The sequence below is a fragment of the Protomyctophum bolini genome, assembly GCF_963924005.1.
Source record: "Protomyctophum bolini genome assembly, chromosome: 14".
NCBI lineage: Eukaryota > Metazoa > Chordata > Actinopteri > Myctophiformes > Myctophidae > Protomyctophum > Protomyctophum bolini.
This window is the reverse complement of record NC_137875.1, coordinates 29593738-29614632: the sequence shown is the minus strand read 5'-3', so window position 1 is coordinate 29614632 and position 20895 is coordinate 29593738. Positions and strand designations below refer to the sequence as shown.

Sequence of the window (20895 nt, the reverse complement as noted above, 5' to 3'; positions counted from 1 at the left end):
GTAGCTATATAATCTCACAAAGCGCTGCAACTCATTGTGAGATTGTAAATTGGCTATTTACAGTGAATAAATCACAACACATACTGGCAGCAGTATACAGACAGCTCTGGCTAACAGTGAAGCACCAATGCAACAGATCCCTTAACAATGATGCTGTTACTACATAACTCTTGTTTTGGCAGGAAAACGGACATTTGAGTAAACATAACACATAACAATTTTGACACTTGGGACATTTGATCCACAGTAAAACTCAGAGTTAACAAACACTTCTTGAAACCTGATAAGGTGACAGCAGAGACGCACAGGAGGAACACTGCTGTGTGACTCAATCACTGCACCATTGAGGGACACGCACACATACACACATAAACTTCACCCTTCCTATCAGTACTATTGCCTATGTTGGACTCGTTATTAAGTGGCATATCCCTGCCCCCCCCCCACCTCATTTTTATGTAATAATAATGTACATTTTGATATTTTATAACATTGTGAGTGTCAAATGTTTAATGGATCATAATGGAAACAAGCCTTCAGTTTGGTGTTTTTAACATTGTATTGCTGTAAAATGTTAATACAAACAATCAATCAATCAATCAATTTCTATCCAGTGAATATCATGCAATTCAGTCGTAATCCAAAACACACTCCAACATCTCTGCAAGTTTGTTTTTATTGCTTGAAAAACAATAAATTGCAGCATGTGTCAACCTCACACAGGGCCATTGCGCCACCCAAGACAAAAAGCTAAATATTGTATGGAAATAAATGTCGATTAGTTGGCTTCGAATCAAATCAGTTTTGTAGAGTGGGTAGTGTGTACAGAGAGTCAGAGACTTACTTTAGAAGGTTTTGTTTCCTAACATTTAACACACACTCAGCAGATGGTAGAGTCATGTTTATCCCACACTGCAACATGGAGAGTGTTTGTAGGCGACAGATCTCCTACAGTCTTCTGTTCTCTCTCTCTCTCTCTCTCTCTCCTTTCTGGTCTCAAAAGAGACACACTTTGTTCCACTCGGTCATCTGAGTTGTAATTTGCATGAGGCCTACATGTTTTATAAAACAGAACAATCCTTCACTTTTAGATTAATTTTGTTTCCCTTTGTACCTGTTTTCTTAAAAGAAAGACATAATTGTTTGTCTCTGTCTCTCTTCCTCCTTGATTAAAAATGTCTCTAGCGCAGAAACAAGGAGTTCAGCTCTCCTGCCCAGCTTCCTTTTCATTTTCTGACAAACGCATCAAAGATCACCCTCGACTATTCACCTTTTTAGCTTTCGGACTAATTTAGATAGTAAAACATGCAGAGTAAAGTTAGTTTGTCTCCTCTTATCTTTGCGAGCGCAGTCACAGACTGTTATGTCATCGCTTCTTTGTGTCTTCTTAAAATAGGTCAGTTGACCGGCTCGCATCCTGCAGGGTTCTTCACATCACACAAAGACACATCCAATGTCCACCAACTGGGGAGAAATTGTCCTACTCAGTCGTGAATTGCTTGTGGCAGTTTGAGGTATTTTATTTGTGTTTGAAGGCCATGAAGTTTGTTGGAAGTTTTAAAACTATCAGCACTCAATTATACTTAAAAAAAGATGTGTAATTATTTAAAAGCTATGCCCACTTGTCCTTTATTTCTGTATTGTTTTTTATATGAATAGTCAATCCATAAACCCATACTGAAAATATTAATCATAATGTCCAACTGTTTGATTAGTTAGCCTAATGTTAGGACTAATTAATGTTAGGACTAATTTGAACTTGGGTAATATGAATTAACCTAGTTATAAATATGTTTGTTTATTCTAGTAGTCATTTCATCTTTAAGCGATCTTCATTTGTGCAAAACATCTCTTGTTTTAAATACACATTGTTTAATTGTGTAATGCAGAAACTCTAAAGGTCACTTCACCAATGACATTTAAACCTGTAAACATAGTGACGCTAATTGGTGTCAGACATGTTTTGTTCTTATAAATAAATCCCAAACTCATATTGAAACTCTGATGCTCAAGCGTGATTCTAATATTACCCGAGCAACAAGGGGGAAATTTGCCTTGTGTTCTGTTTTTTGACAACCCACAAAAGTCTGTAACCTTTTCGGCAACGACAAATGCCTATTTGAAATAAATATAAAAGACTTCAAATGATGGCTACCATCCTTGCTGCTGCAGTCAACTCATGAAGTGTAAGGTGGTCTACAGAGAGAGAATGACAATATTTAGGACCATTCTGTCATCCAAACACAAGTAGTAGTAGTGGTAGGTTTATTATTGCAGCATTTCAGTGGAAGTGCTACATTGTCTTTAGTTTTCCTCTTTAGTTATTGTTGTTTATTTATATATATATATATTGTGTGTGTGTGTGTGTGTGTGTGTGTGTGTGTGTGTGTGTGTGTGTGTGTGGGTGTGTGCGCGCGCGTGTGTGCGCGGCTGTGGGTGTAAGTGTGTGTGTGTGGGTGTAGGTGTGTGCGTGCGTGCGTGCGTGCGTGCATGGTATTTAGACTGTTGTTTACTACTGAGGAATTGGCTGTGTGAGGACTGTCCCAGGATCAGTAGTCATGTGGCTACTGGCTAGGTTGTTAGTTTGCCGTGGGTAGGAATGTGGGTGGCATGTGTGTTACTATCTAGAGGTTACTGACTAATCAGCCATGAAAATTATTCCATTTGTGCTGTGTGTGTGTTTATGTATACCATAATATGCACAATACATGAATTTTCATATTCTGTTGTTTTATGCAGTGTGTGTGTGTGTGTGTGTGTGTGTGTGTGTGTGTGTGTGTGCTGCGCACATAACACACGTGTGCACACATTTGCATGCACTTTTTGTACAGCACACCGTTCGTCCACGAAGCCAGTCCCTGTTCATTCTTCATCAGTTAAACTAACTGACATTTTCAAATTCAAATGAGACTTTATCATTCTGCAAGTCACATAGCAACACAAACACGTCATGCCTAGTCTAAACTAACGTTGTACATATTGGTGTAACAATAATATTGAACACACTGACTGTATACAGTGCATCACTTGGAAAACAAAGTCTTATTTATGTTAACATTGAGCTCTGCACATACATAGTATATAGTATTGTAATGTAATGTACATCCTCATATAATCTAATATAATAAACATTCTGAGGTGCATGGAAAAAGTACTCAATTTTTTTACTTAAGTAAAAGTATCAATACTGCAATATAGAAGTACTCCGTTACAAGTAAAAGTCCGGAATTCAAAATGTACTTAAGTAAAAGTACAATGGTATTGAAATAATGTACTTAAAGTACGAAAAGTAAAATTACTCATTATGCAGAATGTCCCATTTCAAGTTTTCAGATCGTTTTCAAAAATCTTTAGAAAATAGCTGCATAGTTTTGCATTAACTAATTTAATGTGCGTGTGCATTTGTGCATCAAAGACAGCAGTGAATCTTACATGGGTTTGCTTGTGCATGCATTTAGTGTGTGTGTGTGTGTGTGTGTGTGTGTGTGTGTGTGTGTGTGTGTGTGTGTGTGTGTGTGTGCGCGTGTGTGTGTGTGCGCGTGTGCGTGTGTGTGTGTGAGACTGTGTGACTGTGTGACTGTGTGTGCACGTTCGTCATGTCTGTCATATCAAGAGTTGCGTAAAACATACAGAAGTGATATTCTTCATTTTACTCATCATCAACATGCAGATGACTATTACAACACAGTTACCATTACAACATGTGTGATATTGGGATTAATTTGACTATGCTGGCCTTCTCTGAGGTGTGAGTGCAGGATATGAGCTTCATGTGCTGTTCTCGGCTATTTGTGTAAATACATGAATGACTATTTTATAAAGGTTTCTGTGTTGGAAAACAGAGTTATTATGATATATATTGTTTTGCTATCCATATTCTGAATTAGCCACCACTACATGTCCTGGTCATGGGTTACTATGCTAGAACAAAAATCCACCATTTTGTAAAAACTCTTGCAAAGGCCCTCTTTCCTAAAATGGATATCTTATGACTTTCTTCTGTACAATTCTTCTTAGTGCTCCACAACAACAGCCAAAGCAAGATATATAAACATATTTTAGATTTTAAGAGACAATCTGCATGGTTCACAGTATTTGATTGAAATGAAAAATCACATTGTGATTCACCTAAACAGACTATAATCAGACTATATACTGTATAATATATAGATCAGTTTTCTATGGTCTAACTTGGGCTGGGTTTAATTTCTTTAGCTTGGATACTTGGAGTCGGATGTGGAACCACTTGTTTGTCTGTTTTGACTCCTTCTCTCCTCACTGTTTGTAATGCTTGAATGTTAAGCTTATTTTACTGCTGCACTTGTCACAGTTATTGCAAGTCTTCCTGGATAGGATAAACGCTTCTATGGGTGTGTGGATTACTATACTTAAACCATACCACGGCTATGCTTGACTACATAGTAGGTAGCATCATAACAGAGGTGATTCTGTAAATGTGCGCTTTTTCTGCTATTGTGGTCATGGAGAAGATAAAGGTCTGAATGTGGATCAGTACAGCGGAAACACAGTGAGACTGGATTTTCCCACAAGCTCTGCCTCGTGTGTGTGTGTGTGTGTGTGTGTGTGTGTGTGTGTGTGTGTGTGTGTGTGCGCGTGTGTTTTTGTGTGTGCATGTGGTGTCATGTTAAGGAAGCTCTAGTATATGTCGTATCAACGACATATACAACAGAACCTTTGCAATAGTGCTGTGTTCTACCCATCTCTAGCCAGGGAGACTCTCCGAGATGAAACGGCACTTCACAAATTCACACTTTGAGTGGCAATGTACAGGCTGTGGTGTGCCTTGCAAACATAACTGTAGGCATACAGTGGCATGTATGGCTGTTATTATTGTCGCTTCCTTTTCGGTCCTTGTCGGGAGGAGCGAACCGGGGGATGCATACTCCTCACACGACTGTTACTGTAGAGCGTTGGTTCTCCACCCTTTCAGGCCGTGACCCCCAAAATCATATTTGAACCTTGCCCCCCCCCCCCCCCCCACCCTGACAAGGACTTTGTACAACACATTCCAAGGCTATGCAGTATATCATTAGGGTCATACAACTTGATCTATTTTGCATATTTAATATGCCTCTTTACTCTGAACAGTACAAAAGCAACAATATATCCTGTTGCCCAATACTGACCAAAACAAATTAATATTATAGCAATTCTAATTGTAGGAGTTGAATTTGGAGAGAAGGGGGGGGGGGGTGAGCCTGGACATTATGGCTTCCTGTGTGTGTGTGTGTGTGTGTGTGTGTGTGTGTGTGTGTGTGTGTGTGTGTGTGTGTGTGTGGGTGTGTGTGTGTGTGTGTGTGTGTGTGTGTGTTTCCATGAGGTGGCCAGTTAGTGACTTCAAATGAAGAACTTCCAAAGAGAAACGGAAAGTAGAAGGATGAATTTCTTGTCTCAGGCCAACTTGATTTTGTGCATTATGAAAATAATGTGTGTATGCATGCATGTGGGTGTCAGCATGTGACAGAGTCATCATGATTATTTTGTGGGAATCTATCTAGGTGGTTGCTCACAGAAGTCACAGCTAAATTATTAAAAGCAAAAAGTGAACAACGATACATTTTCAGGCCAATATGTGTCTTTCAAATGTAGTTCTTGCGCTGATCAGAGCAGTGGTCACCAAATGATGTCCATATATGTTTGTGAAGTCCTCCCACCGTCCACGGCAATGGTAATATAATAACGAAGAGGTCATCTGTCTTACACACAAACATGCAATGTTTTACATAAAGGATGAAAAGGATGAAAAAAGAAACGCATGAAACCTGAAAAAGTGAATAGGTTGTTGGTGGTGTAATTACACAACCAACAACCCATCTGCAATGAAGTAACCAGTGTTTTTTCCCCCCTGTGGTTGGGGGAGGGGGGGGGGGGGGTCAGTTATAAGAAGGATTTGCGCCTGGACATATGGCTTCCTGTCCTCCTTGCACATGGTTGTGTGTGTGTGTGTGTGTGTGTGTGTGTGTGTGTGTGTGTGTGTGTGTGTGTGTGTGTGTGTGTGTGTGTGTGTGTGTGTCAGTCCCAGTCCCAGTTAACCCGTATGTACAGTATTCAAAATTTACAAAAATGTGATGCTGCTATATAAATATCTGACATTTTTCAGAAAACTTAGGTCATGATTTAGAAGGCATTTTTAGAATCGGCCTCAGTCCATTCTGAAATAATGATGAATTCATAGAACATGCATTTCTCCCTGACACTACATGTCACCACGACTACAACTCCATGACTATCATGGTGGAAAGTAGCCTACCGCTTCAACACCTTGATCCTTGGCTTTGAGCTTTGTTCTATGTTCTGTTGAACTTGACCCTGGCTCAACCTTCTGTCCAACACTTCAAAGCTTTAGCGTCCTGGACACTGCACTATTCATATCATAATCATCACACTATGCTCTTATAACCATAATGTAATGCATATAAAGTTTCTCATTAACCACTTAAACCCAAATATACTTGCTAGGGACCTTCCTTTTTTTCCTATACACCAAATATCTTTGACCAAAATATGGTACGTTGTGAGCTTGTAGATTTGTTATTTTAGCCCAGTGTTTGCCCTCGGTTTTGTGTGGTCAATGCCTAATTCATGCTCCGTCGCACGCCGGTATCGTGTGCTTTAAAGAGATGATCTATAAGCTCACAACACATCATGGATGTGACACGTTATGAGTTTGTAGATTGGCAATTTTTTCAGCAAAGTACTTCAGTACTCAGCCCAAATCTGATCGTACTTGATGAAAATAAACTCCAGAAAGACTAGTTTGTGGGCCTTTTATTACAGAAATATAATAACTGCCACCACAACTGTATGGACACATGCAAGTGGTTTCGACCATTATTTGCATCTGTGATGTCATTATATTGAAGTTTTGCATTAACTACTTTACGTAAATTTGTACGGGTTTGCTTGTGCATGCATTCATAATATGCTGTGTGTGTGTGTGTGTGTGTGTGTGTGTGTGTGTGTGTGTGTGTGTGTGTGTGTGTGTGTGTGTGTGTGTGTGTGTGTGTGTGTGTGTGTGTGTGTGTGCGCGTGACACCTACTTAGTCATACTCATGTTGCAAGAAAAGATAGCACATTTTGTTTTACATGAAGCAGCCACATTAAAGGACCACATGATCACTAATAATCATGATAAAATGGCACGATCTTTTATCATAGGAGGGCTGTTGGCAGTTTAGAAACCGTCTTCCAGTGACATCATCATTAGGCAGATATTTTTTTAAACAAGATCTTTTTACATAAATGTTTAGATTTTCATTATCGTGAGAACGATGGCTTCCATTTTCGCATTGCGACTTTTCAGGACTAGAAAGCCTGCAGTTTATATTAGCTTGTATTCCCCATCGTTGATGTCACTGGAAGACGGTTTCTGAACTGCCCACAGCCCTCCTATGAGACAGACCGAGTAGAACAAAATTGCGCAAAAAAGCAACAAGATAACCTGTTGCCCAATATCGACCAAAACAAATTAATATATAGCAATTCTAAATGCTGTGTTTGTGATTATATTTGGGATACACGTGGCCACACAATTTCTACTTCCAGGACCTGAAAAGATGAGGGTGGAAAATGGAAATACAAAGAGATGCAAATGAGGAAGATGCAAAGTTGGATTTGTAGGGCGAGGGATTCCACACAGCAGCAGAATACATCATTTAAGAGGCTGTCTGAAACTGTTAGACAATTGGAAAATTGTGATTTTTATTTATTTGATAGCTGCCCAGCACTAATATACAGTACTGCGTCCTATTGTTTAGACTCTGTAAAGGAACCGCATCTGGTCTCTCATTAATGTACTCTCAGAGGTCATTGCTGTGTGATTCACAGGGTCTGTTGTCAAATTCCTTTATGCCTTTGTGCCACCACGGCCTCAGACACAGTTATAGTCTTGGACTATAACTATGACGACCAGGGCTTGATGAGGGTAAATTTGTTCATTCGTTTTTATCGCCAGTGGCTATATGTTTTACACCTGCTTCTGGTCAGACCGAATTAAATATATTTGTATTACATTTTATTTATATACTTCAATTGACAGGGACAGGGACAGTACAACAAAATCGGGAAATGATACAGAAGCATCAGTGCCAGGACGTAAAGGATGAAGAACAGTCTCCCTATAGTAGATAGATAGCATATGAACTTGGGAAGATAATATGCATTCCTCTACATTAAAAATAGATGACATGAACTCTATATTCAAAATGTATTCTGTTTTTATCTGGCAATGCTCATTTTTATGATATGGATTCCTCTAGTTTTTACGATTTATATATTGTTTTGCACTTTTATTTTATTCTTGTAAGAATCTATGCTGTTTTAGGAGAAACATTTTTTTTCTGAGGCTGCTTGCAGTTTGAAAAGAAGAAGGAAAAAAAAGACAAATAAACCAATCTTGAATTTAAACAAATTATAAAAATGTAGGGTTTCTAGCCAAGGCTAATATGTGACCTCTGTCCCTGAATAGGCCTTTCTATATTTTTTTAATAAATATCTACCTATAGTTAAAAATACTCCAATTACAATAAACAAGTACAAAAGCATGCATTTCCTTATGGGGAATATATAAATATTAGTCTGATATGTTTGATGTCTGATGTCTGATCATAATTCATAATTAACAATAACTCTGGCATCGCTCTCTTGGGAAATGTTCCCAAATCTGTAAAGTAAAGGTTTTACTCGTTGAGCTCACAGACCTTTTTCACTTTTATACTTAAGAAATTAAGTATATTAGAACTATATATTTTATCCCCCCCACCGTCTGTTTGTGTTTTACTAATGGATCATCCCTGGCTGACGATGAAGGACATTATGACACTCCAAGGCAGATATGGATGAAGGACATTATGACACTCCAAGGCAGATATGGCAGTAAGTCATAGCTGACGGTTTGAGAGGCGTTTTGTGCATACATTACATGACTGTCTGTCTGACCATGCAATCATGTGAGTGTGCATGCAGGCATGTCTATTCATGTGCATGTGGGCAGAAAGGTGCTTTGGTTGTGTCCATGTCGCCCTACAGTACATGTGATGGTCTTTGCAAATACAAATATTATCAATAATAATAAAAGAAACAGTATTATAGAAGCTGAAACAGTGACTTTCATTACTCCACTCCACTCTCAACTTCCCTCTTTTCTTCCATATTTCTTGTAAATAGACATGGCAAGGTCAAGAAATTGTACTGTTTCGGGAATAGTGCAATAAACAAAGAACATCAGTTTTCATTTCCAGATTTATGGTAATCTCCTAGTGCTGCACATTGCAGATTGAGATCTAGATTCATACACCTATGTGATCTCATTTCTAAATTTGAGTTAGAATCATGCAGGACTAGTTGGCTGTCCAATTCATTTTATGTTTTAGCTACGAGAGAGACTTTAAGAGAGGTTTAAGTCAAGCATTTTGATGTTGCTGTTTAAAGCCACAATAGTTATACTATAATGTTCAGCAACTACAGACTAAAGACGATTTCTTTATGGAAAATATTCTTGTGGAGGCAAATTTTAGATTAACATTTGAGCAAGAATCGTGCAGCACTAGAATCTCCTCTCCTTTACATTTTACGTCATTTATCTATTGTTCTCAACCAGAGTGACTTACAGTAAGTGCAGCCACATTAATTAACTAAAGTGGAGTGCATCCATCACAGGGGTTTGCTGCCCACTAGATGATATGTCAGACTGCTGTCAACACCAGCTGCTCATACAGTATCTCTTTCTATGTGCACAAGTGTCTGTGTGTGTAGGTGAGAGTATATGTGGATGTTTATGTACAGTATGTCCATGCACGTGTTCATTTACATGTGCAGGCGTGTTTCTGTGTGTAATCGTACATGTGCATGATGTACTTGCGAGTGTGTGCATGCGTGTACCCTTTTTACTCATTTGTCACCCTGCAGAGAGACTTTCTGGCAACAGAGGCAATATCCTCCGGTCACACACCACAGCTGCAACCCGCAGTCAGTGAAAGCACAGATTAATGACTGCTGCAGTTATAGCACTGCAGTCATTTCCAAATATTACCTGTTGAGGATGGAATAAGAGTGCAGCATGCATGCATTCCAAATGTTAGCTACAAACAGTTAGCTGTAAAAACATCTTCCTTTTAAAAATCTATTTTAATGAGGGTCGGCATATTGACTGACACATCAGTTGAGTACATGTCAGGAGAGTGGGAGCGACATGTTTGTATTCGTTTACTGGAAGCTGTGTGTGTGTGTGTGTGTGTGTGTGTGTGTGTGTGTGTGTGTGTGTGTGTGTGTGTGTGTGTGTGTGTGTGTGTGTGTGTGTGTTTGCCTGCCTGCCTGCCTGCCTGCATGTGTGTAGGGGGGGGTTTGCTGTATTTTCGCTGACTGGAAATTTGCACAGAGGCCATTCCCAGTCTTTCAGCCTGTCATGGTCCCAAGGCTGAACATTGATCATCAAAGAAAAACACTGAATGCACTTTTTCACTTTTAAACCATGGGTCTTTTCTGTCCAATTTTTATTACACACTTGTTGTTTGTGTACATCATGTTTTTCCACCATGTTTTTCCACCCACAGCACTTTCTGTTCATTTCTATAGTACCTTAGGCCCTCATAGCAAATTTTATCAAAAGCCTTTTGAAAGCCAACATGTTATTTTGGAGTACACGCCTGATGCCTGTCAATCAGTGTGGTTAAGTCAGTTGTGGTGTGGGTGTGGTCAGTGGTTTGGGTCTGAACGTTGTGTTCAGAAAGGAAATTTATATACCAATTCTTTTTTGGTATTTATGTTGCCAAGAATGCTGCTTACACAGATACCTCTAATTTTACAAATTATACAAATGCGTTTCTATGTGTATGGTAATCAGTCCTTTATTCCACAAAGCAAAAATATCATATACGAAGAGTCATATGTCAAGTAATTTTACAATTGCCAATTGACATTTGCCAGTGTAGTGATTCAATATATGACATTTAGAATGCCATCAGCACCAGTATTAGGGTTATTTCCACTGTTGTAATGAAGTTAGGGACTCTTATGGTGGTGAACTTGATGAAGCCCTGCATGGTGGAAACGTTCACGTTTGGTTACAATAGAAAAGACGTAGTTTATTATGTGCGGACATTACTTTTTTGTTTTTGTTTACTTTAATTAGTTCATATTTGACTAATTTGGTTTTGGTTTTGAAAAGCAGCTCCAGTAATCTTGGAAGTTTATTAATTCTTTATAATACATTTTCATTTCAAGATCTGAGAGTATTTTTTTATTGAGAGTCTCACAATACTGACATAAAATTGTTGTCTGAGCTTAGTTATAAACACTTCTGATATTCTAATTTGTTTACCCTTTTGTTTGCATAGTTTCATATTAGGCAACTTTTTTCTGCAATCTTTTTAACAATGTTGAATGATTTTCACAAACCTTGACAACCTTACATGCATATGCAAAGGCTCAATTTCTGTAATTTAGATATGTTATAGACATAATATAGTCTATACACATATTTTCATAGATATTCCATTGTTATACGGATGTTAGGTTCTTAGCTTATGTATGATTCTTGATGTACTATCATACATTGTTCTTCCTTACTGTTTACATTGTTAAATCACTCTGGATTAAGAGCGTCTGGTAAATGCCTAAATTGTAAATTGTCTGTCCATTCTCCTTTAGCATTGTGTCTTTTGTATGCCTCGAAGGCTAGTTGGTATCCTCCCTCAGAGGCAACTAATGCAGCTTCTTAAAACAAAGTGTACATAATGATTGATCAAGTGCAGTAATGCCCTGTCTTAACCCTTGAACTACAACCAATACATACTGCCAGCGTTAAAAACACAGCCAAACCTGTTTGACGGCGAGGCACACTTTATCACCCGTCGAAGACAAAGCCATTTGGCATTAGTCAAACTGGTTGATGTGCTTTCTCAGATTAATTACAAAGCTCCATTTGTTATCCCAATAGCCTGTCTCTTAACACCCATGCCGTTATGGTCTGAACTCTGGCAGGTTAAAGACACAGGTCTACTTGGCGATAATTTCATGAATATATGTCAATGTTTGTATGTTTCATTGTACAATTAATAAATTATACAACATATTAACAACCACCACCACATTTCTAATATCATCATCATCATCATCATTTACAGTAGTTTCAGTCAGTCCACATGGAGATGTTGATATATCCCAGTCAGTTATGGTTTAGAAGGACATTCATGGCCTCCTAATTAGCATACATGGACACATTTTACGTTTCTTCAATTACTATTGATTATTATATATTTATAATTACTATTATAATTGAAAGCATAACACACCTATGCCTTCACCGTTGTCCAAATACATACACCATGACTTCAACATAAGGCCCTCTCTGCCGTGCACATAAAATAACTTGTATCTGGGCACACATGCTCTAAATCTTGGTGTGATTTGTTCTTGTGTACCAATAAAGTGATAGTGGACACTGGAGAGAGACAGCAAATTCAGGATGACATGAAACAAAGAGCCTCTGGTCGGATTTTAAACCAGACCCGCTGCAGGAAGGACTATAGTATCACCTTAAGTTATATTCGTGGTATGTGCTCTTACCAGGCGAGGAGGATTTTGGTGCTCGAAACGTCAACTTTGATCGTAATTGAATACAAATCCGTAGGAGCATGATCCAGCATACAGACTATATTTCTATTTCCATGTGTTCTCTTGTCCAACACCAGACATTTCATTGTTTGGATGTGTGTGCTTTTGTAAACCTTTTGGCACGTCCTCATAACAACTTGTAAGTACTCTCCAGCCGACAGGCCTCTGGAGACACTTGATCTGTGTTTGTGGTGTTAAACAGTGTGACGAGTGTTCCTGCACCTGCCTTGGGCTTCTCTCAGTGTTGAATCACTCACGGGTGAATTTGTGGTTGTCAAACCTCTACTCCAGAGCCTTTCAAATCACCACACATGCAAACTTGTTAGGAGAACACAACGGGAGAGCTAAGATCAGGGAGTTAGAAGAAGCTACTGGGTCAAGTTCAGAGGAAAACCGTAGTGGCACTTTCACAGAGAAACCACACATTGTAATTTTGCGGTTGGACTAACACTTGAATATACATAGTTACTTGGATTGACATTTGACATGGTTATCAGGGTTAAATATAAATGGCTAAAATGACTCTGTACAGGGTACAATACGAGCCTGCTGAAAACCAGGAATGAGTGAAGACCTTCATTTCACCCTTAATTAGGGCAATTCTTCAGTATGGCTTTTGTTTTCATTAATGCAGACGGTACTTTTGTTCCCCGAGTTCATCCTCAAAGCCATTGGTTAGCCCCAGGCATTTTCCTGCCCCCACTAGCTCCAGGAAACCCAGTTTAATTACAGTCAAGGCCATTATGACAGGCAAATGTCACTAGATATTAAGGTAGCTATCATTACACACAGTCTTTCACTGTGGGGTTTCTTTCTACAACAGCAACATTTCTGAGTGGTATTCCACATCAGAATGTCTTAACCAACATGTGTAATCCATCTCTTTATGTCGTGGCAGAATGATGAAGCACCCTGAGGAGTCGGGGGGGCATTTTAAACTGTCAGTGGGTGTAATGGTGGAGGTGTGAGAAGACTGACAGCGATGTAAATGGATCTTTGCCATTTAGCTGAGACTTTTTCCATTATGCCAACCTCTGTGTGTGTTATGGACAGGGACTTTGTCTGTGTGTGTGTGTGTGTGTGTGTGTGTGTGTGTGTGTGTGTGTGTGTGTGTGTGTGTGTGTGTGTGTGTGTGTGTGTGTGTGTGTGTGTGTGTGTGTGTGTGTGTGTGTGTGTGTGTGTGTGCACACGCATGTGCGTGCGTGCGTGCGCATATGTTTGTAAGCAAGATATGGTTGTGCGTGTGTGTGAAACATGGCATTGAGTAAGACAACGTTCGTTCTGTATTATGTTGTAGACTTGTAGAGTAATGTTGCTATTTTTCAATCAGGGTATTTTAATTGTCTAATTTAAATGATATGACGGCTGCATGTGTATCTTTGTGAAAGACTACAGTGTATCTAATCCAATTTCCTCTTTATTGAAGAGAAAACAAGAAATGATGACATATTATCACCATCTGCTATGTAATGGGTTGTTGCTTGCTGTTTGTTTCCACATGCCTAGTGTCAGAGCGTTGTGTAGTGTAGTGTTCTGACTGTGGTGCACAGCCAATCCTGAAGAAGTGTCTGGTAGCCTAGAGACGAGCCAGCCAATCAGGACTAGGTCGTGCAAAGGTCCTCATAGGCCTCGGTGGTTTATATCGTCTCGGTGAGAGGATACAGACCAGCTTGCAGCTGGTAAAAATAAATGCAATAATAAGAAATAAGTACATCCCTGAGAAAGATTAGGAGAAAGGAAAAAGCCAATGCTCACTTTCTTGAGATGGGCAGCAGCTTTCCAGAAGTCCTATAGACTTTGATTGTGGCTTGTACGACTGTGTCCACTGTGACCAATTCTGTGGTCCATGCCAAACCTCTTGAAAGCAGCAGACGTGGTCCCTCCGTTATTGAACAGCTTAAGGAATCCTTTGTACCGGGCCACCAACACCTGGTCTGGACTTTGAGCTCTCTGACGTGTCTTTGGGTAAAACTTCTTTGACTTCCTAGGACTGCACCACAGGACAGTACACATAAATCATAAATGAGTGTACAAACAGATTCCATTTCTACACACTCAGAGTTAAATGAACACAGAGGATGTTACTGTGTGTGAGACAGGTGGAGGCAGAAGGAGGAGTAAGACAGGTTCACGCCCAGAACTCACATCCCTACAGTGGGCATTCACTCTGCCACACCATTCCACATCTGTTGTCTTGTCTTTTTTGTCTGTTTATGGGCCCAAGCTATGACACAACTGGCCAAAATACAGCACTGGCCAATTTGTTTTTCTAAAATTGAGTTTAAAGGCCTGTGAAAAGAAAGGTCAACAGATGTAATGGATATATTCTATACTTAGTGGGTGAAAAAAGTGTTGCTGTCGCTGGTAACCACATAAGCTCAATTTTCACCCAAAATAGCTCCCGGGCTAATGCTCATATTTATATTGGCATATGAAGGGCTTTGTTACCGCTGCAGGGTTTCATGTTCAGGAGAAGTTCATGAAGTCTTCATTTACGCTTTATGCAGTGCAAAATGTTGTGCTAGTCTAAACAAAAAGCTAGTTTAACCCAGCCACTTCATATACAAAGCCATAGCTAGTAGCTACATTGTGTAAGGTTTTAAGACCTAGTCTGACCTACTGTACATTATTGATCTGAAAGGAGATTTCCTAGTACGAGTCAACATTCTGCTTTGGATTCAAGAGTTGAAATTATTACTAATAATACCAGTAAGACGCCTTTTAAGGCTAGAAGCGGCCTAAAGGGCGAGGTCGTGTGCACGCGAGCGCTGGCGAGTGCTGGCGCTTTACCATGGGGGGTCAGATCAACATATGGAATTAATTCTGTACTGGCCATATATGGAGCGTGTCTTGAGTGTACATGGGTTGATGAGGTCTGGCCATAAATGGAGCATGTTTTGAGTGTACATGAGGGTTTGATTTTATCTCATTTAATTATAGCTTTGTCTTTCATAATTTGCATATTGTCGTCCATATTTGAATGAGGAATATAGTTTAGATGCTTGTTAAGTGTAGGGTGACACGCTATCTGAGATTCTTCCCACTGCTCTCCAGCCCTCAGCATGTCAAACAATCACAATGTCTGACAGCATTTATGTCAAAACAAAACAAAAAGTTAACCAAGGGGACATCCACTGCTGGAATGTGCATCAGTGTGTATTTCTAGTCAAAAATCATAGCCTGAAATTTCCTTTGTTGTCTTTGATGACATATTGCTGTGTGTTCTTCTCCGTGGGTCGGCGTGTCAGTTTAATCCAATGTGTGGGTTGAAATTGCTCGAGGAAACACTGTGTCACAATGTCAGTGGAGGGTGGCTGAGAGTGGCACGGCATACGTACTGTACTGTACTGTACTGTAAATGTACTGTACGTACAGTACTATACTGAAATCATCAGTCTTACTTTAACTCTGAGCATGTCTAAATATAATTACACATGTATACACACTCAAAGTTACAAATGGATAACTGAATCCTGTACATATATTTCACTGAGCCCAAATAGATGTTTTCTTCAAAACAAATGTTTTGCTACTACTCCTAGTCTCCTACAGATTTGTCGGATTCCATTCCAATTAGCTTTGACTGTCTTTGACTGTTTGGCGGGGGGGGGGGGGGGGGGGGGAGAACACAACGGAGACAGCGCACACAAACGTTGGCGAAGCGCGAGATTGTGACACACAAACATACACGTTAGGCCCTACTACAATAATAATCATACTAATATGGGGGGGAGAACACAACGGAGACAGCGCTTCTTTCACCTGACAAATATCACAATGTGATCATTTCTTGTTTTTGTTCCACCACCTCTCAGAAACACCTGGTTGGTTGACTAGATTTGATTGACACTAATTGTCATTGTGTCCATGAGTTTGGACAGACTCTAGTTGTAGTGCTGCTGCAACAGGGATTCAGTTCCCCATCTGCATGCTTGTTTTTGTTGTATTTTCTGTTTACTAATGGGAGAAGGGAGACCCCATACTAAACAAAGACAATATTTACTCTATATAAATCTACTCTTATCGGAATGTGGAGTTTTAACACATTTTTCTAATCAAAAACATCACTTACGCCATCTGTACACATGTAACAACATGATGGCATTTTGGATACTGACAAAGGTCTGAGGAAACACAGCACACTTTGCTTTAGCTTTCATCCAGTAGGGGCACCATTGAGCCACATCTAGGGCATGAAAGTTAACTTTGTTGCCAACTTGCACCCATCTGGTAAAGATATCACCAGGAATGTTTTATTCAAGTGATTTCTATCAATAAACTTCTACAACAATAATAATAATTGCGTGTGCCTACACAATATTAGTACAGTATGGATTTGCAGTGAGCAAATAATAAACAAAGGAATACAAGGCAAGTTCATTTAGCTCGGAAACAGTAAAGTCAACCCTTGCTGGTCAATTATTACACTTTCGTTTACTACAATTCTACTGCGTAGGCCGTAGGGGACAAGGAGGGAGTTCATGATTACAAATCATGGAAAGACTGATATAATTATTTGCAAGTTGGATTAAAGTCTGCTGTGCTAATCAAAAAGTGGTTATGTTAAGCAGTTAAGCAGAGTTCTGTTTTGCCAGCTGTGTCTATTTATTTACATGTGTTTACAGTACCTCGGCGAGCATGTGGCTTTCGTACCACTTCTTGTTCTGTGTGACTGACAGGAGTGGGGTCAGAGAGTGGCATTGTGGCTCACAAATAACAGACTGAGGTTTTATAAAGCAGTGTGTTTGTCCTGTAAGGCCGTGTGTGTGTGTGTGTGTGTGTGTGTGTGTGTGTGTGTGTGTGTGTGTGTGTGTGTGTGTGTGTGTGTGTGTGTGTGTGTGTGTGTGTGTGTGTGTGTGTGTGTGTGTGTGTGTGTGTGTGTGTGTGTGTGTGCGTCTTTCTGTCGTGTTTGTGGATGCATGCGGTTGACCATTTACATCTGCCTGGACTTGAGGGACTCCATAATAAACCACGATATGTAAACCTATGGGATTTTGTTTGTATTGGTGGTGCATCGCATAAATACATGCAGGATTCAGGACAGATAGTCACATTATTTCATACGGCAAACATGTACTGTAGAAGTCTGTAGAGCCCCCCACCCCCACAGCACTGTTTTTAATCCTCGCTAACAAGAATAACTCATGACTTAACAGAGGTCACCACGTTCCATTAACATGCATCCTATTGGGTTATAATTAGAGACATATTTGAACACATTGTTATGCATCGCATAAAACCAAATGTAAAAATTATACAATTATAATAATGTCCTGGGAATTCACCATCTTTGTATGGGGAGAGCAGCTGTAAATACAATGCATCTGAACATTACTGTATCTAAGCCTGGAAAAGAAACCAAGAACGATTAATTTCATATTTATTTAGATTTCCAATAAATCATAATATTGTATTATTGTAAAGTGAGTCTTTTTTAGTACCGTTTAAAGGTAATGATTACTTATTTTTTATGTAAATGATATCAAATATTAAAGTTTACCTAAGTGTCCCATAAAATCACTCAACAAAATAGTGGAATATTCTTGTATTTAGATGAGCAAAAAATGTATTTCTTAATTTTTATTTTTAATCAGTGTTCGTTCATTTATGTAACAAATGTATGCATGTAAAAACTCGACCCATGATTACATTTCTACACATACAGTACACCCCCCTGGACATGATGTACCAGTACACTCCCTGGCTGTACATGATGTACAGTACGTACAACCCCTGGACACGACACTATAGTATGTATATATACTGTACAACCCCTGGACACGACACTATAGTATGTATATATACTGTACAACCCCTGGACACGACACTATAGTATGATGTACAAGTACGTACAACCCCTGGACACGACACTATAGTATGACTTAGATAGAAGATATGGTACATGATGTACAAGTACGTACAACCCCTGGACACGACACTATAGTATGTCGCAGAGACTTAGAGGGTTGGACCCCCAGTCCAACCCTTCATGCTGAGTGCCAAGCAGAGAGGCATTTGGTTCCAGTCTTGGTATGACCTGGCCAGGGATATTTGAACCCCGACCTCCCAATGTCAGGGAGGACACTCTAACCACAACCATATGTTTTACTTTTGTTTTAATACTACGCTTAGGACGTGTGTCCACCGAAGTGTTTAAAACTCGATGACCAGATTAAAATGCCAGACTTGAATGTGCAGCGAGTTTGAAAACAATTCAAAACATAAGCTTCGCTCAGGAGAACAGTCCCTTTAATACAGAAAGCCTTATAAATACATGAATACATCAATCATAGCTTGATAATTGCATTTCATTGTTTCATTGTATTAACAAACTCTGAAATATCGTGACTTGTACATTATAACCTTAAATAATCATGGTACATAATGACATGTGAAAGAATAGTTCCTAATTACATGTATGTATGTATGTTATAACATGACACCTGAACCTCTGTATGGTATGTCCTGTATCCTGTGCAAGCACTCAATATTATGTCCTTTTCACAACATAATTGACGTTTTCTTCTTTCTATTATGTATGTATCATTATTCACCTAGAAGGATTCTTTCTCTAACCTGGGGTGTTGCGGGTTGTCTGCTTCGGCAGTACTTTTTTCTTCTCATGTCCTGCATCCTAATAATAGATATTATGTTTCTGCTTGTTTGTTTCAGCTGCAACAAAGCTGAGCCAGATGTGACACGTCTCAATGTGACGGACAGCTACAGTAGGTGAGTCGTCTCTGTGGACATGATGGAGAGGAGTTTTCTTCAGCCTGTGTGATAATGCAGTACCACTGAGTCAGTACATAGTAATAATAATAATTGCAATGACCTCCTAGAGAACATTTGCATCTAATGGTTTCATGAATATTATGACTATCTGTGAAACGATACAACTTTAGAGACAGAAGGTTAAGCTCACTGTTACAGTATATACAGTGCGGCCCTGAGGCGAACTAGTTACTTTGTTGTCTTTATTGTTTTTATTATTAGTATTATTCTTTTTGTGATTGATCACCCACGCCTGGCAGGCATAATGTACATTATTCATTCCCACGCACTCAAAGTTACTGGCTTAAAGTAGCGAGGATTTCTTTAAAGGCTGGATTTGCTTTTCTTTCTCAACAAAGCCTCTTTTAAGTGTCAACGTGAAGACACGGATCTGTGAGATGAAGTTGTTTTGTGTAGACGAGTCAAACCCCCCTTTTTGTCAAGTTTTAAAGGTCTTGCCTGCAGGCGCTACTATAGCCTGTGGTTAATTACTTCTCCAGAGAGAGAGAGAGAGAGAGAGAGAGAGAGAGAGAGAGAGCGAGGAAGAGCGAGAGAGAGAGAGAGAGAGGGGTAGAGAAATCAACACTGTGAGAGTAATAGAGAGGGAATAAGAGAGAGCTAGTCTGTGGGTGAGTCAGAGTGTGTCAGAACAAGGCAGACAGAGACTGTGTGTGTGTGTGTGTGTGTGTGTGTGTGTGTGTGTGTGTGTGTGTGTGTGTGTGTGTGTGTGTGTGTGTGTGTGTGTGTGTGTGTGTGTGTGTGTGTGTGTGTGTGTGTGTGTGTGTGTGTGTGTGTGTGTGTGTGTGTGTGCATGTATGCATGCGTGAGAGAGAGAGAGAGATTAGGAGGAGGGACACTATAAATGGCAGCCTATAAAGCTGAGTATGCTTCTGGTTTTTAGATTCCTGGTAGTTGAGTGCAGACTAGGTTAGCACTGCAGAAGTGAATCTTGGCTGTGACTGAATTTAGGACGTTTCACACCATAACAGGAGAGACTGCGAAATTCTGGCCCTGGCAATTGACAACAGCCATGGCTAGATTTGACATTTGAAAATCTATAAAGCTTAAAGCTGTGAGTTTTGTATTTCTTCCAGTTTTTCATGTGTTTATGAGGTGACAGTAGGTGTGGTTGTTATGTGCAATGATGTCTTCCCTTTTATTTAGTAGTCCGGCAGCCGACATGCTTAATTATTTTGTTTAAAGTGGGAAATTTGGTATATTATAGTCTTTTTTTATTGGCCTAAAATATTGTCTATATACACACATTCATGAATCCACTTGCTGACCGGCTGTCGGCATTGGGCAATTTAATTTAATAGGGGTTTATATGTGACCATACCATTAACATCCTATATAAGGCAAGATTTTCACATTTTCATTATGCTTTATGTAGCATGTGACATGTCAAACTAGGGGGGTTTCATGATTATGAATCCATTTCAAGCATTAGTTTTGCACAGAAAACACTCCTTGGGCTGAAGAATCATGAAA

General features: G+C 39.5%; 1 long non-coding RNA gene across 1 annotated transcript in view; it reads left to right on the top strand.

Annotated features, from left to right (window-relative positions):
• Window positions 1-20485, top strand: part of LOC308328744 — a 49478-nt gene extending 28993 nt beyond the window's left edge. Inside the window, exon 3 of the long non-coding RNA XR_013965331.1 lies at window positions 19306-20485. This is a non-coding gene — a long non-coding RNA (uncharacterized lncRNA). The remainder of the gene's footprint in view (window positions 1-19305) is intronic.
• Window positions 20486-20895: the final 410 nt, after the last annotated feature.